Source organism: Nesoenas mayeri, assembly GCF_963082525.1.
Source record: "Nesoenas mayeri genome assembly, chromosome: 2".
In the NCBI taxonomy this organism is placed as follows: Eukaryota; Metazoa; Chordata; class Aves; order Columbiformes; family Columbidae; genus Nesoenas; species Nesoenas mayeri.
The window spans coordinates 96053098-96068690 of record NC_137543.1 but is presented as its reverse complement, the minus strand read 5'-3'; positions in this window follow the sequence as shown (position 1 = coordinate 96068690).

Here is a 15593-nt window from a genome sequence, read left to right as displayed (position 1 = left end):
CCTTGAAAACTGAGGTAACGGAAATGGCAAAGAAATGCAAAGTGTAAAATAGCGACTAATAACAATATATGCTGTACTTTTAGGTGAAAACTAAAGGGGGGGGAGGGTGGGCAAATTGAGCTCTGGAGAGGTATTATTGACCCACCAATGTGCTATGTAAAGAACGCTAATGTAACCCTAAGGTGTATCGAGTAAGGTATTTTCAGTGGTTCACGTGGAAAGTTTCATTGACCCTTGAGTATGACATCATTTTAAACACGAACTACAGTTCTGGTCCTTCCCTTACAGGAAAGATGAGTTCATATTCAAACTGGCAACCTAGTGTCAACAAGATAGTCTAGGGGAGTGAAGCGACTTTTCTGTCACTGGTGACTTAAAAGAGATTGGTTTGTTTAGCTTAGCAAAACAAAGCTCGAGAGAGGATCTTGTTTCCATTTGTAAGCAAAATGGGAGTGTAAAAATAGGCAACAAAAGAAAAAAGAACAACTGTTTATGTGAAATAACATTAGTGATAAAGGAATATTTTGTATAAAGTGACCATAAATGAATGTGGATTGGAAATTAAAATAATTTGCTCAACAGAACAGTCCTTAAGAAAAGCTTCCCAATGGAATTGGGAGGTATAAAAAACTGAAATCAGTTTTTAGGTCGATGTGGTTGGCTTGTGAAAGGGATTTTATGATGTAGTTACCTATAGCAGCAAGGGACTTGTTCCTGTGCCCTTGCATTAATTTTCCACTATGACGGTTTTTCACTTTCTCCCTTAAGCATCTGGGACTAGCTACGGTCAGAGAAAGACTAATGAGCTAAAGGGACCACAGGTGCAGTCCAAAATAGCATTGGGTAGTCCTGTTACTTACTTCAAATGTTTTAACACAGTGACTGTATAGAGTTGAGGGGGATTAACAGCTGTCAGGGGTGATGAATGCCCTGAACTGCTCCTAATTCTGAACAGGGAAAGCTAAAGAACTCCCAGGCTGGAAAAAAAATGAGAGTCACCAGTGCATTGATGTTCTTCCGCTTTGAAGGGATTAAAAAAGAAAAAGAAAAGAAAAAAAAAAGCTGTAACAGCATTCAAATGAATATGCAAATGATAAGGTGCATTTATAGTCATTTCAGTGCTATTGTATCAGAGATGAGTGTGTCCCAGTGGTTTCAAAACAAAGGCAGCACCCAACACACTGAAGATGGAAATAAGTGATTTCATTATTTTCCTTGGCTATGGCAGACAATAATTCTAAGTGTTCAAAATCTTCTCCCATTCTTTTCAGGTGGATGCGTAGGTGAAGTCCTTCTTCTGTTATTTTGTTTTCTTTTTAGTGGAGAAACCACTGATGACTCTGCCATTTCTTTCATTATATTTGTTTATGGATGAGAACTGGTATATTATTTGTAATGAAGAAACAATCACCAAGGAATAAAGCTAAAATGATCCTACCCATAGATGGCAGTAACTGCTAATGGTGCTGCCTGTCAGTGGCACTCCGAAGTCTTAAGACCCAGACAAGATTTAAATCAATTGATCTGATCTCCAAGTTGCTAAACATCCACTTCGGGGATCTTAAAATGGGGTCATGCACCAAGCTCCTTGCAGAAATCATCAGCAGAATATGTATATGTGGAAGGTGGTTCAGTTGTCAGAAATAAGCCCACTGTGATTTCTTGAAGGAAGGAGGTATAATATTTATCCAAGTGCTATGGTTGACAGCAGTAAGAAATGGCATTTATATTAGAATATTAAATCTTGCTATGTTCTCATCAGGCATGTCTTACCTGTAGAATGAACAGATAAATATGATCAATGTTTAAAGTTGTCAAAACTGAGTGCCTTACAATGAAGAACAATTTGGACCAATATCCCTTCCTACTTTCCCTGTACCTTGTATACAAAATATTGATATGTTTACCACCTTTGACTGAATAAAGGCAGGAGGAATCATTCTCATGGCACAGAAGGGCAGCAGCAGCTGCTGCTGATTGCCATGTGCAGGAAGACAGAAGTGGGGGAGATTGTCCATAGGAGTTGCTTATTTTCTTTTGATCTTTACACATAGGGAACCACATAAGTTGCAAACAAGAATTTAATTTCCTTGTAACCCTGGTCTTTCTGCTTTCCTAAAGGAGTCCTGCATTGGTATTGTTAGGCTGGACTTTTCTTGCTGCTTTTTAATTGCTCTTTGTAGATCTGGCTCCTAATGACAGAATATTCAGAACCAAATATAATTTACAAGCAACTGAAAAGGGGAGGAGTGGATTCGAGTTGTGGGGTCATCTCTACAGGAAGGAAAGGAGCTAAAGGTAGTTGTGAATTGGCTTTTTAAGTTTCTGGAAATGTATTTATTATTTACGTTTTCCCCAGGTATCTCAGGCAGAGAAAATATACAAGCCAAAGTCAGCAGCCTAAGTGTAATTTTCAGGAAGGACATAATATGTTGTGAAGAGAATTAACATCAGTGTGATGGTATGCACAAGGACGCATAAGCAATCTGGGTGTGTTGCCAGCAGTTTTAGAGCTTTACCTCTGTCACATGAGGGACAGTAATACTGTAGTGGCCTCTGGCATAGCAGGCATTGTGTGCAATGCAGAAGGGGTGGGTTTGGGGGAAGATTTTTTGGAGGAGGCAGAGTAGAGGCTTTCTGGAGTAGTCCAGGGATGTCTTCCAGGCATGAATGTGCAAAAGAAGGGTTACAAGAGTCAGTAGACAAAAATGTCCATGAAGACAACAGATATGAACCTAAGTGGTGAAAGGAGGACAGGAGGGAAGAGCATAAAGCTTAAAAAATGGAGTGAGACCCCATTGTTAATATGTGAGAGACACAGAGCTGAAGCTTGGCAGGCTCTGTGTGATGCAGCCAGGAGAGGAATGGGAAGGATGCTAAAGGGGGCTGGAGGCATCAGAATATGGGCCAGGGGACTGGTATTAGCAATGACATTTTGATATGGGCTGAGGAGGCAAAATGGGTGTTGGGAAAGCTTTGGGTTGTCATGTGAAGAAAGGAAGAGGCTAATGTAAGGAAGGGAAATGGAGGTGAGAAGTGAATGGCTGTTACTTGCAGTTCATAATCCTGTGAGACAGTTAAGCAGTGAATCAATTATGATACCAAGCAATTGTGTAGATAATGAGTTAAGCAATGAAGCAGTTATACAGCAAATCATTTCTAGTATTAAATAAAAATGGAGAGAATCAACAGCAATATGAATCAATTATGCAGAGAACTATTACCAAAGTCAGTCAGTTAAGTAGAGAAACAGTTATACAGCAAAAGAATGAATAAATTAATTATGAAATGGGACCACTATGGTGAGAATTAATTATGCAGAGTCTTCCTTTGTGATAAGGGACATGTCTGAGGGAGCTTCAGGAATAAAACAAACAACCAAACAACCAAACAACCAAAACAAACCCATAAAAATAGATGCAAAAGTAATGAAGATACAAGCCCTGCACCAGTTTGCAGTCAGTTTGTCTGTGACATCCTCTCCTGTGTTTCTTTGGGCTAGGCTCACCCATGCTGCAATAGATGCTGAAGCCATTGCAGAAGCAGGGGAGAGTGAACCTGTTTCTCCATGGTACATTCCTTCACTGGGGATGTGGAGGTGAGATGAAGGAAGTTTAGAGATAATTTTTGTGGCTCTGACAAGTGGGATGTAGAAGGGACCTATGGTCTGTGGAGCTATCTAACCTGCACAGAGAGGCTTGGGGCTCTTCATGGCCCCAGCATTACTCAAGATCAAACTTCTTGGCATGCTTTCTGTTTTAGAGCCTGAAAGCTGGATTCTCATCTGCCTTGCATCTTTTTCCACCTCTACAAAATAGATGTCAAACACTAGCAAATAAATGTTTCCATTTTGTCAGCTCTCTCTGCTGTTATAGCTGGATAAAAAACAACCAGTCTTTGAGACACAACACACTCTACTGGTGTCAAATGTAAGCATTCTGTTTCTAGAGGCTGCTATCTTACTTTAAACAGATGAAATGCAATACAGACCACAAGGTGGTGAAAAACAATTTTCCAAGTCTTCATTCCTGCAGTAACAATGAAGTCTACAGATTTATACAGAGTACACAGTATGCTCTATCTTTTTTTTTTCTTAATTTTTTGTTTCAGTGTTTTTCATGCTCAGAAAACAAAAACTCTGCAAGAGAGAAAGAATCTGTAACATCTTCAAGGGAACAGCACATTTTACCAGACAAGTGCTTAAACCCCTTACCTAGACAGCACTTCCATCTATGATAGATTGGCTTGATGGCTGGATCCAACCCAGAATGAATGCTGAACTAGATGTCTTCCAACTATTACCTGTTCCAAGTTTGGACACTAGTTGGATCCTTGAGATGGCTGGCAAAATACCATTCCTGCTGCTCCCATTTCCCCACTCCACCAGGGTTAAGGGTGGAGAAGAGCAGTTGCAAAGAGGTCTGTCTCACCCCAGCAGAATCTATAGCCTCCAGTTTGGCTGACACTGCAGTGCAAGCACAGACTATTTAGGTCTAAAACATTTGTTTCACACAAATAAGTTGAGATTCATGTTCAAATACAGAAATTATTGTGTTATCCAACAAGGTTTTAGTGTCATATTTGTTGGTTAGAGAGAGAAACTGTGACATGGTATGTCCTTAAGTTAGAGTGTTTGGGTTACTAGGATTGTTTTTTTGTTAGCAATGAAATGCAAGGTTAAGATGTAATAATATAAATATGGTAATAACTATTCATGTGTTTTTAGCAAAAGTAATTGTGAAACTAGTAACAGCAATTTCTTAAAACATTAGCCAATATTGTTAAAAAGCTTAGAACAGAAGTATGTGAAATAGAAAAATGTGACAGAGAAGTAAGTTTAAAGGAAAATGGATCAGCTGGAGCAGAAGCAGGTTGATGTGGCTGAATACCATGCCACCCTATTTCAATTCACCCATGGTAAAAATGCTGTAAGCTAGTATTCTCATCTGACAATTGTGAATGTTAACTTCAGCTCTTGGTATTTGCCCATATCTGTGGATGTCACCATTTCAGTGCAGCATGTCAGAATCAAACCTAGCACATGAAATCAGTATTAATTGCACTGGATAATCAGCAAGGCAGTGTAAAAAGATCTATATGTTGAGGTACAGGGCTGCTAAGTTAGCACTGCTTTTATGAGGAACTAGCCATGCAATTTGGAATCATGCAGATATGGTATACACATAATGCAAACATTTATATATGGAAAATATCCAGAAATTATAAGGGCAAGACATACAATTTCAGCTGCATTAGTCTGCAGCTTGTACTTTTTTATTTTGGAGGACTATGCTAGGGCAAAGCTGCCAGTCATAACTAAACATTTCCTCTTTTTTTTTTTTTTTCCCCCCTCTAAGATATGAGATCTGGAGACAGTATTACTCAGACATTCACACAGGTACTTCATACTGGCCATTGCACCCACACAGTTAATTTTCATCAGGTTCCTAGGTTTTCTTAAAGATTCCTGCAGCCTTTTATCTCCTGTTTTATTTATTTGACCTTTTTTTGTTCCTCAACCCCCACCCCCAAGCCAGATGCCTTCCAACTGAGGAGAATGCAGTTGCGCTAGCTAATATGTGTTTTGAGAGGGCATCCTCAGTGACTCAGTTGCATGTTGGTGCCCATGTCTCCCTCAGATGGGCATACTTAGGAGATAGAGGTCAAGAGAGGTCCTCCTTTCTCAGCTAAGGCTGAGAGATATTTGGCCCCCATTGGGATGGCCAGGATCTCCTGATTGCCAGATTCTGCCTGAAATTGCAGGGGCCCAATCAGTGTCAGAGACACTCCTCTTTTTCTCTCCTAATGACTGACAACACTCTAGGCCTCAACACTTGAGATTTCTTCATGAGATGGGGAGAAAGATTTTTCAATGCATGCTGACTTCATTATTCTGCACAAAATTCATATTTCTATTTCAGCCAGAAACTCAGTTTTAGGGAGCAGGGCAAATCTGTGGCATGCTCTGAGCAAAGTAGCTCAAACTGTCTGTTTGCTCTCGAAATAGGCTTTCAACACCATTAGTTTGTTTCTTTTACTTCTGCTTCTTTCCAGACATCTCCGTCTTAGAATTATCTTCTATTAGATCTTTGGAGTCTGTTTGGCTGGATTTAATCTCATGTTATTGGTTTAATGCAATATTAATGTTAAATATTAATGTTTCTTATCCCCCTCAATGTTTTAGGATGCTTAAAACTGAAAGTAACATATATATCTCAAGGCAAGGATGCAAAAGCTCTAGATGTCTGACATCAGAGTCTGGCCTGTAGGACATCTGACACTGTAGACAAGACTGTTGTTCTCTGGCAACAACGATCAGTGTTCAAAGACTTGTAAGGCTGTAGCGAGAGGGACCAAAGTTTGCCAATATGAATTTGGAGAAAAACTCATGTTACAATCTTGTTTACAAAAATGCAGCCAAAGGAGGATAAACAACCATGTTTCCTTTCCCATAACTCCTGCGTGGTTTTTCTTTTCCTGTTGGCATCAACCAATACCTTTGACTTTAGTTGCAGTTTAGGAAATTGCTTACCTTAGCTTAAATTTGACCTGCCTCCTAGCACCCTCCAGTTGTTGCAGATGTCTTTACATCTAGACTAAAGGTTGGCTCCAGATACAAGGCTCTGTGGTTCATAATTACTAGTATCTTGCAGGTTACTGTTAAATGTAACCTCTTGTTTGATCCAAAAGGTTCTTTTTCCCTCCACGGAAAAATACAGACTCTGTAGTCTGGAAGTGAAGAGTTTCTCTTTTGTGTAATACTCAATAGGAATTGTAGATTGACAAAGCTGGTTCTGGAGATATCTTCTGTTGGACTGCAATGTTTCAGTTCAGAAAAATTTAGCTTATAGGCAGCTGTCTGCTAACTGACACTGAAGAACCATAAAGACATGGCCAACTCAGTGGCCTCGAGGACATGCAATCAGGCTACTTCTGAGCCTGAAGCATTATTTGTCTAGGAATGACCAATGGATCTACAAACTCAGAAGAAAAACTCCCATGGGGTCCGTGGTGCACTTTCTGAAATACCAGTTATCTGTGAAGAAGTCACACAGAGCTAATGAGGGCTCAGAGAAGACAGTCCTTCCAAGGGGTGGTGCATAGGCAAGACAGACAGAAGCATAAGCTACCTAAAATAATCCTACATCTTATCTAGTGCTTTGTTTCTTCTAATCATCACTTAAATATGAGACCTGCTCATAGACTCCCCAGGGAGGTGACATAAATGCCAGAAAATGACTGAGCGTCTGGGCTGAGACTGGCTGCTCTACAGAGCACTGTAGACTCATCTAAAAATAGGGGACTTTCACCTCTATAGCTGACAGGAAGAGTGATCCCTGCAGGGGTACATTTGGAGTGACTCACAGGAGGACCAAGATACAATTAACTTTATAACCATAAAAATAACATAAAAGCAATGCCGATTTAATTGGAAAAGCATTAACATTTCAGCCTCACCTAGAGCTTTCAAAAAATAAATATTGTGAAGCCAAAAGACCTGAAATGAAGCATCGGTAAATTGTGGTAGATAACTGCTTAACTATTCAGAAAGAGAAAGGAAATTACCAACTAACAGCTAATCTCCATTTCTTTAGAATTTCACTAGACTGCAATTCCTTTTTAAATCAAATGCACAACTCTCAGTGAAAACAACTTCTCACCCCTACCCTCAAGTTATTATAAATGAATACCATGGCTGGAAGAAGAAAGTTAACAGGTTTCCTTTTCTTAATGAACAATAGTCTAGCTTATAGCATTCCAGATGGAAGAAAGCAGTCCAATAAAAGAGGTTGCACCAGGAAGGTCACTTGGGGACATAATTATCTGTGAAAACATCACATTTTCAGCAATATATGAAAAGAGATTACAGTTCTGGGTGCATAGTTTTTGTGGGTTTTTTGATAGGACCTTTCTCCCTCACACTGTTCTTTAAGTGTCAAATTTTGTTGCATTTAAGAAAAGTACACGTTGTGACAGATTGCAAAAATGCCATTGAATAATTTTAATAATAGCAGAAAGCTAATTGCTTATCAGCAGAAAATTAATTTTCTAGAACTGGCAGAAACCATACAGAATACCCATATTGTTGCTGAAAGGCTCAAGCTAGTCAATTTTGTAAAAAAACTGACAAAAGTAGTCTATACATTCTTATAAATATATTTAGGCAAGGTGCAGCTGCTGAAATGAGTACCTAATTGATGTGAAATGCTGTCAGTATGTGTGCCCAAATTAAATAACTTACGGAACTTAAAAAGATGGAATTACTTCAGTTGTGACTTGGCCATTGCATGAAGAGAGATGCTCTGCCTTTTTGAAGAGTTTTGTAGTAGTTTAGACACACTGAAGACCTTCATTTTACATCTTTCTGTTCTGTCTGCTAAACATTGATGAATGCTCTTTTTGGTACCACTCTGAGAAATGGCAATGTAATCATTTCCATATTACAGAGCTAAAGCCCCTAAATTATAATCAGTGACTTTTTAAAAAATATTTTTGTCAATAAGGAAAAGTTCCCACAATTCTATAGGGCAAGTAGGAACTAATTATATGCTTAAATTATCTCATTTTTGTTAAGGTTACTGTGTATGGCTGAAGAAGTTTGAAATTTTTTGATTTGTATTCTTTTCTTCTGAAGTTATGGTAAGCCTAGGTATTAAATCTCATAAACCTCAGTTCAGTTCCTTAAACTTTGGACTTACTATTCTTACCATTGAAATGGGGCTTAATGCCATTTCTGAGCACCAATTCAGTCCTGGAGCACGTTCCAGCTGTGGGAGTTTGGGTTCTGTGAAGGGCTCCCAGCTCTAATTGCCCCACCTCCCATACTACACCTACTGGTGGTACCCACAGCTGTCCAGTGCTGACCTTGAGGGTATGCAGTGGGGTCTTCAGCACCAACGGTGGCTCTGCCTGGGTTGTCCTGAACATCTCTTCTGAAATCCAGGCTGAGCACATCCTTATGTAGCTTATGACAACTGATGAATCACACCAGTAAGTGAGACAGATGCAGATGCATTTAAAAAAAAAAAAAAAAAAAAAAATCAAGGTGAAGAGGTACTCTATACTTAAAACAAAACACCCTCCCCCCCAAAATACCATCCTAAGGAAGATCACTCAATTTGCAGTGCCTGACAGCACTAATCAGCCCGAATGACTAAGCCATTACATCTTTCCAGAATACGATGCTGTGTTCACAAAGAACATCACCCAGAAGATACTTTTTAAATTTTCAGCAAGACAAATTCTATAAAGTATTAGATTTTTCATGAAACTGCAATCCAAAGAAACACTTTGAAATGCAACAGGAGCAGATAGCCATCTTTTCTGTCTCGGGAGAGACCCTCACCTAGTAACAACCGAAAGGTTTTTGTTACTTCTGTATAGAGCTGTTGATGTGAAAATAATGTAAATATTTCATATCCAGTGCGAGTCTTGCCCTCGTATTTTGATATAATATTGGACACACCAATAGCTGGAAGAATAGATATAATTTATTGATTGATAGGAACATGGAAGACCAATATAAGGAATCCCACACACAGTGATACCACCTCTCTTTACTGTGTCAACAAAGTCACTTGAAATCCCAAATTCTTGCACAGAGTTTATGATGTCTGGCCTTCAGGCTCTGGAACTCATCAAGTTCTCACAGTTTGAAAGAGCTCACGTCTGTTGACTCTATGGGTTCAGTATAAAGACCCTTGTTTCTCCCTGAGCAGGGCTGTGGTTGGGGTAGAATCTCATTGCTAAAACAAATGTGATTCCAGCTTTTCATCTGCCAAGTGTATTTTTAACTACTTATTTTGAGTGGGTGCTCTACACTTTGGTTTAGTGTTATTTTTATAAAGATAATTTGTAGCTGTGTAAAAGGTGCTGAGGGTGCACTTCCAGCCCCCCTTTTGTACATATGCAAAAATAACGAATAAATAAATGCTCCTTTCACATGACCTCATCAAGAGCAAAACCAAATTCCTGCAAGAGAAAGCCAGCTGAGCAGAATTTTCCAAGTACCTTTGTTTCAACATTATTTCTAGTCCCATTACATCTCAGGGTCCTAGTCACATACTGGCACATTACAATGCTAAGTGCCACACAAAAATAAAAAGGATGTATTTGCTCCAAGGGGCTTTTATAACAGCAATGGTCGAAATGGAGCAATGTCTGTCAGTAGGACCCAGGAGTATTTTTCCGAGTGTGGAAGTGTGTATCAGCACTTTCTTTTTATGCAGGCTCAAGGACAGATGGGATCGGTGTGATGACATCTGAAGTTCCATCTCAGCTACTGTGTACACACTCATAAATGCTTCAGAAGAACCAAGCTGTACACTTGCTGTACTTTGAAGAGGTAAGTTCAAAACCAAATGCTAATCAGCTGACTATGCAGAGATGAAGCTGGGACAGTCAGCTCAGGTTTTCAAGTCAGCATTGCTGAGGGATTTTGCTTATGTAAACACTTGTGATCATGTTTTCTATGTCTACAACCATCTGAAATTTTGCATAGCTGCAGACTGAACATCTGCATAAATCTGAAAGAAAGATTTAGAAAACAAACAAGAAGATTATGTGGCAAAACTGCATCTTTATTGCAGCATTTCAGAGCTCAGACACAAAAAATCAGGCACATTATATGAAACTAACAATGTGAAATTGTTTTCAATACATATACTCCATCTGGATGTTAACTTTTATCACCTGTGTCTTCAGGTTTGAGCCAAAGGTGACACACTGCTGGGAACAAGGAAATCATTATGGATTGTTAAGATAGTATACAAGACGCTGCATAGTTCAGATTAGTGGAGTATATGGACACATATTTGTAGAGGTAAAGGCAAATGGATGAATCTCTCAAGTCTTGTAGTGACAGTGATGCAGATGAGCAGTATTGCTGGAGCCCCAAAGTTTCACTAGTCTGAAAGCGACAATTGTGCTTTCATTAAGAGAAAAGAATTTAGCTCAGGGATCCCTGTGACAAGTGACACCTTTCACATCTACAGGAGTACAGGAGTACAGGAGACTTCAGGGTCCTTCATGCTGAATTCACTTTTATGCAGGAATCCATGCCTTAGCCATGCCTGCACTTCAGGTCTTATGTGATATCCTGCCAGGCTATGTCAACACTGTGCCCTTATGGCCGAGAAGGCCAACGGTATCCTGGGATGCATTAAGAAGAGTGTGACCAGCAGGTCAGGGGAGGTGATCCTCCCCTTTACTCTGCCCTGGTGAGGCTGCATTTGGAGCACTGTGTCTAGTTCTGGACTCTCCCATTAAGAAGCACAAGGAATTATTGGAGGGAGTCCAGCAGAGGGCTACAAAGATGATGAGAGGGCTGGAGCATCTTTCTTACGAGGAGAGACTTAGAGAGCTGGATCTGTTCAGCCTAGAGAAGGCTGAGAGGGGACCTTATTTATGCTGATAAATATCTCAAGGGTAGAGGTCAAGAGGATGGGACCAGACTCTTTTCTAGTGGTGCCCAATGATAGGATAAGGTGCAATGGGCACAGACTGAAACATGGCAGGTTCCATCTGAATATGAGAAGAAACTTATTTATTTTGAGGGTGCCAGAGCACTGGAACAGGCTGCCCAGAGAGGCTGTGGGGTCTCCTTCTCTAGGGACATTCAAAACCTGCCTGGACACATTCCTGTGCAATCTACTCTGGGTGAACCTGCTTTAGCAGGTGAGCTGGACTAGATGATCTGCAGAAGTCTGTTCTAATGCCAGCCATTCTGTGTGATTCTGTGATCATGCCCCGCCATGTGCCCTTCCTCATGTACACAACATGAAGTTAGTTGAGGATGCAAAGGATGAAAACAAGTACGTATTCTGTATCAAAAGGAAAAAAAAAAATCTCTATAAGGTGATTTTATGTATCGATTGTCCCTTGGCAAGACATGAGCGTTGTTAGAATGACAAAATCACACCTATCATTGGCTCCCACAGCCACCCATGTGGGACGTACCTGCTGGAAAAAAACCTCCCCCCTTCCCTGTGCCCTGCTTTCCTTACCTGCTGTGAGTTTGGGGGAATCACATTGACAGAGGAGCAGGGACACAAGTCTGGTAGCTGGGAGCCTGGAGAGCAGGGCAGGACAGGAAAGGGAGTGACAGATTAAAACAGCAGCTGTTTCAAAGTCCATCCTGTTCTCTTTTCATTGCTCACACCTAAAGTGCTATGTCATATTTGGTTTCATTTCTAGAAAGTACAACTAAAAGCAGATGGAGTTTCCACAAAATATCTTTTCTTTTCTTTTTTTTTTTTTCTTTTCCCCAGTTGTGGAAAAATGAAATATTTTTGGATTAACCAGGATCAAAACTTTTTTGTTAAACTAAATCAAAACATTTCATTCTAGACCAGAGCAAGACAAATCTGGGCTGTTAATACTGATGTTCCGCATCAGCCCAGCTTTGCTTCTAGATCAGAATCTTTGCCTAGATTAAACCCTGGTGCTATATCATAATTTGCCTGTAGATTGTACCAGCCCTGACAAGTTCATTATCTGGAGTGAATGCGGAGGGAAGGGGATAAGGGGAAGGAGGCCCTTGGGCAGAAGGGCTGTTCAGGTGGGCACTGTTTCATTTTGGGAGTGTTGAAACTTTTCAGTGAAATTAAAATGCAGCTGGAGTTGTTTTTTGAAAGCTAGAAGTGCAGCTTGGAAGTAACTGGTGGGTTAAAACTGCAGATGAAAGGCTATGGGCATTTGCAGAAATCCAACAGCCTGCAATCTGTTTCAGAGAATGAGCAAAAAGCCCCACATTTTAAATACAGTGAAAATACCAGGCAAATATATCTCTGTTGCTTTTTCCTGACACTTTCTTTCATCAACCAGCTAGTAATACTAGTGTTCGTACCCTACATACAATTTTTTTTTCCCAAGGATATTTCTTTAAAAAGAGGTTGTGTTTAAAAATATGGTTGAAATAAATGACTCATGAGCAAATATCAGCAGGCCCCTATTTCAGGGTGTCAGTGAGATGACTACTTCTGTCCTGCTGGGGTGGTTGACAACATGCAGTTGAAATCACTACTGCTGTCCTTTGCTTCTTCCTCCATTAGCTTTGATTGTTTTTAACGTAAACCTCAGTAATTCTTCCACTGATTTGAATAAATAATAATTACAGTTCAGTAATCCTTGTTATAGCATAGCCTAATTAGTCTCTGTAGCCGACTGAGGCCTTTTAATCATTAAGATAGAAATGAATTAAATATAGGATAAACAAAAAAACCCCACTAAACGGCTTTGTCTCCAACATCATAAAATGTTTCTCAAGGAATCATGGAAAAAAAATACTGTTTAAAAAAGTATTTTAATATCTTTTTCTGGCTGTTTGCCAATTCTTGACTTGTTGACATTTTTATTTTGCTCTCTTGAGACTCAATTGGAAGATAGACCATGTCTTGAAATGTAGATAACATTTTTATCCTTAGTAATCTTCTCCTAGGAATGATGCTGCATGCATAAAACATCTGACATACAATAGACCAAACTAAGCTCTTGAAAAAGTCTATTAAAGTCAATGGAGTTACACTAAGAATGAATTTGGCCCAATGAAACATTCTGGAGAATAATGCAAAGCCTATCAGATTACATTCCAAAAAATAGAATACCAGTGCTGCACAGTTGGACAATTTAATCCTATTTTTATTTCATCTTGAAAGCTTCTTTCTTGCTAGTTTCTATTCTGCATGGGTTTTTATGCTGCTGTCGTCACCACAGTATCCAACTACCTTCTGATAATGCATTAAATAGTGTGACTAACATGTGGTATGTGTTTGTTTTCTCATCTTCTCCAATGCACTAGGAAGTTCTGTTTATAATGAATCATTATCAGGAGGAAAAGGTATTTGTCCATGAAGACAATTAAAAAAAGGGAGCAGCAGTTTTTACGTAGAGAATCAAATACTTAGGGGGAAAATACGATTCTTTTCTACACTTCATAAGTACAGATTTAGACTTAAAATGTTTAAGAAGTACTTTCCGCAGATGTCTCAGAGAGAGCACTTTACAGCACAAACACATTCACAATGCTTTTCTGTACCCTGAATTGTTTCAAGGCAAAACCTTGTGAGAAGAGCCTGGGTTGTCAAGTTGGTAGGAACCAAAGTGTGTCACCTCTTTGTGGAAGACGCTTGGCCACTTCCAAGATGGGCAAGTTGGGGGTGGAGCAGGAGGGGAGAGTTTAAGGCTCAGCTCATGGGGTCCTCAAGTGCCAGCTGAAGTCAACAGCAGGAGTGTGAACGCTTCAACCAGAATGGAAAGGAGTTGAGTAAACCATTCACACAATGAAACTGGAAATAAAGGATTTGAGTAATCCCCCTTATGAATGAGTAGTGTATGTGTCTCAAGACAGAAAAAGAAATCTTAAAAAAATAAAAAGAAGTGAAGAAGTGATAATAGAGTGCAGTAACACCATGTTACATTAAGTGTCTTAAAGCCATGTGTGCATTCAAGACTCAGAGTCAGTTCTTTTGATACATCTAACAGATAAATCATGTCATTGTCTGATCACCTACATTTGAAGCATTAAATTCAAATGTAGATGAATCCAAGCAAGCACAGGAGTTTCTACTCCCTAATTTGAATTCAATTGAGTAGCATCTGTGCAGAGAAGCTAATTGCACAGATTTTTCTGTGGTCTTTATATGAAACATTTCCTCTTTTCCATTTAAGAAATGAAGCTTTTGTTAGCTCTGCAGATTGCCACAGTTCAAATTCATGCCTATCAGTAGCATCTTATTTGTGGTTTTTGTTTTTTTGGTCAGGTGTTTATGTGAGTTTGATTCCATCTTCTATCACATGGCTGCAATATAATGCCTGCAGTTTCTTCTAAGAGTAATTTGCCTGGGTAAGAGTGTTTCTATTCCAGGTCTTTCAACATGAACCATCTCTCCCTGCAGACTTCAGGTGCTCCTGTGAGTCCCATCTCTGTTACTGCAAAAGCTTCTGTTAGCTTCAGGTTCGCTGTGATATCATTTATTTCAGTAAGATTTTTTAAAAGACAGTAATTTAAACAGAAAGAAAGGTAGAAGGACTGTGAATCTGAAATGCAAGATGAAGTTGCCTCCAAACTAGTCCATCCTGGAAGAGTGGGCAGGAATGGTTCAAACTGGTATGATGAGTGGTCTTCTTGGAGAACGCTTTGGAGAAGTCTCTTCATCTGGCAGTTTACACTGAATGATTAACAGACCTGAAAACCTGTGTGTGTGTTCTGCTAGCAGGCAGGATCCATCTAGCTCATGAGAAGGTGGTCAGCACGTGAGGAATATTGGCATCACAAATAAACTGAAGCTGATGAAATAAAATGAAGTTAGCACTAGCAGTGGGCTTTTCTCCTGATGTGGAAGAGAAGCTGTAACCTCATCAGTTACAGTACTGCAATTCCAAAGATGTCAGAGAGCACAGAAACTTGCCTAATGGCATTTATAGTGTTCGAACTGAAATCTTGAAGTTACTGCTTTCAAATGACATATGCATGTACTTCAGATAAACTGATTTATTTCAATAGTACCTGTACCTTTGAATGCTATATTTTGTCTTTGAACCAATCCACACAATCAGTGTTCATAAACATTAGTGATAAGTGCTATAAACATTGC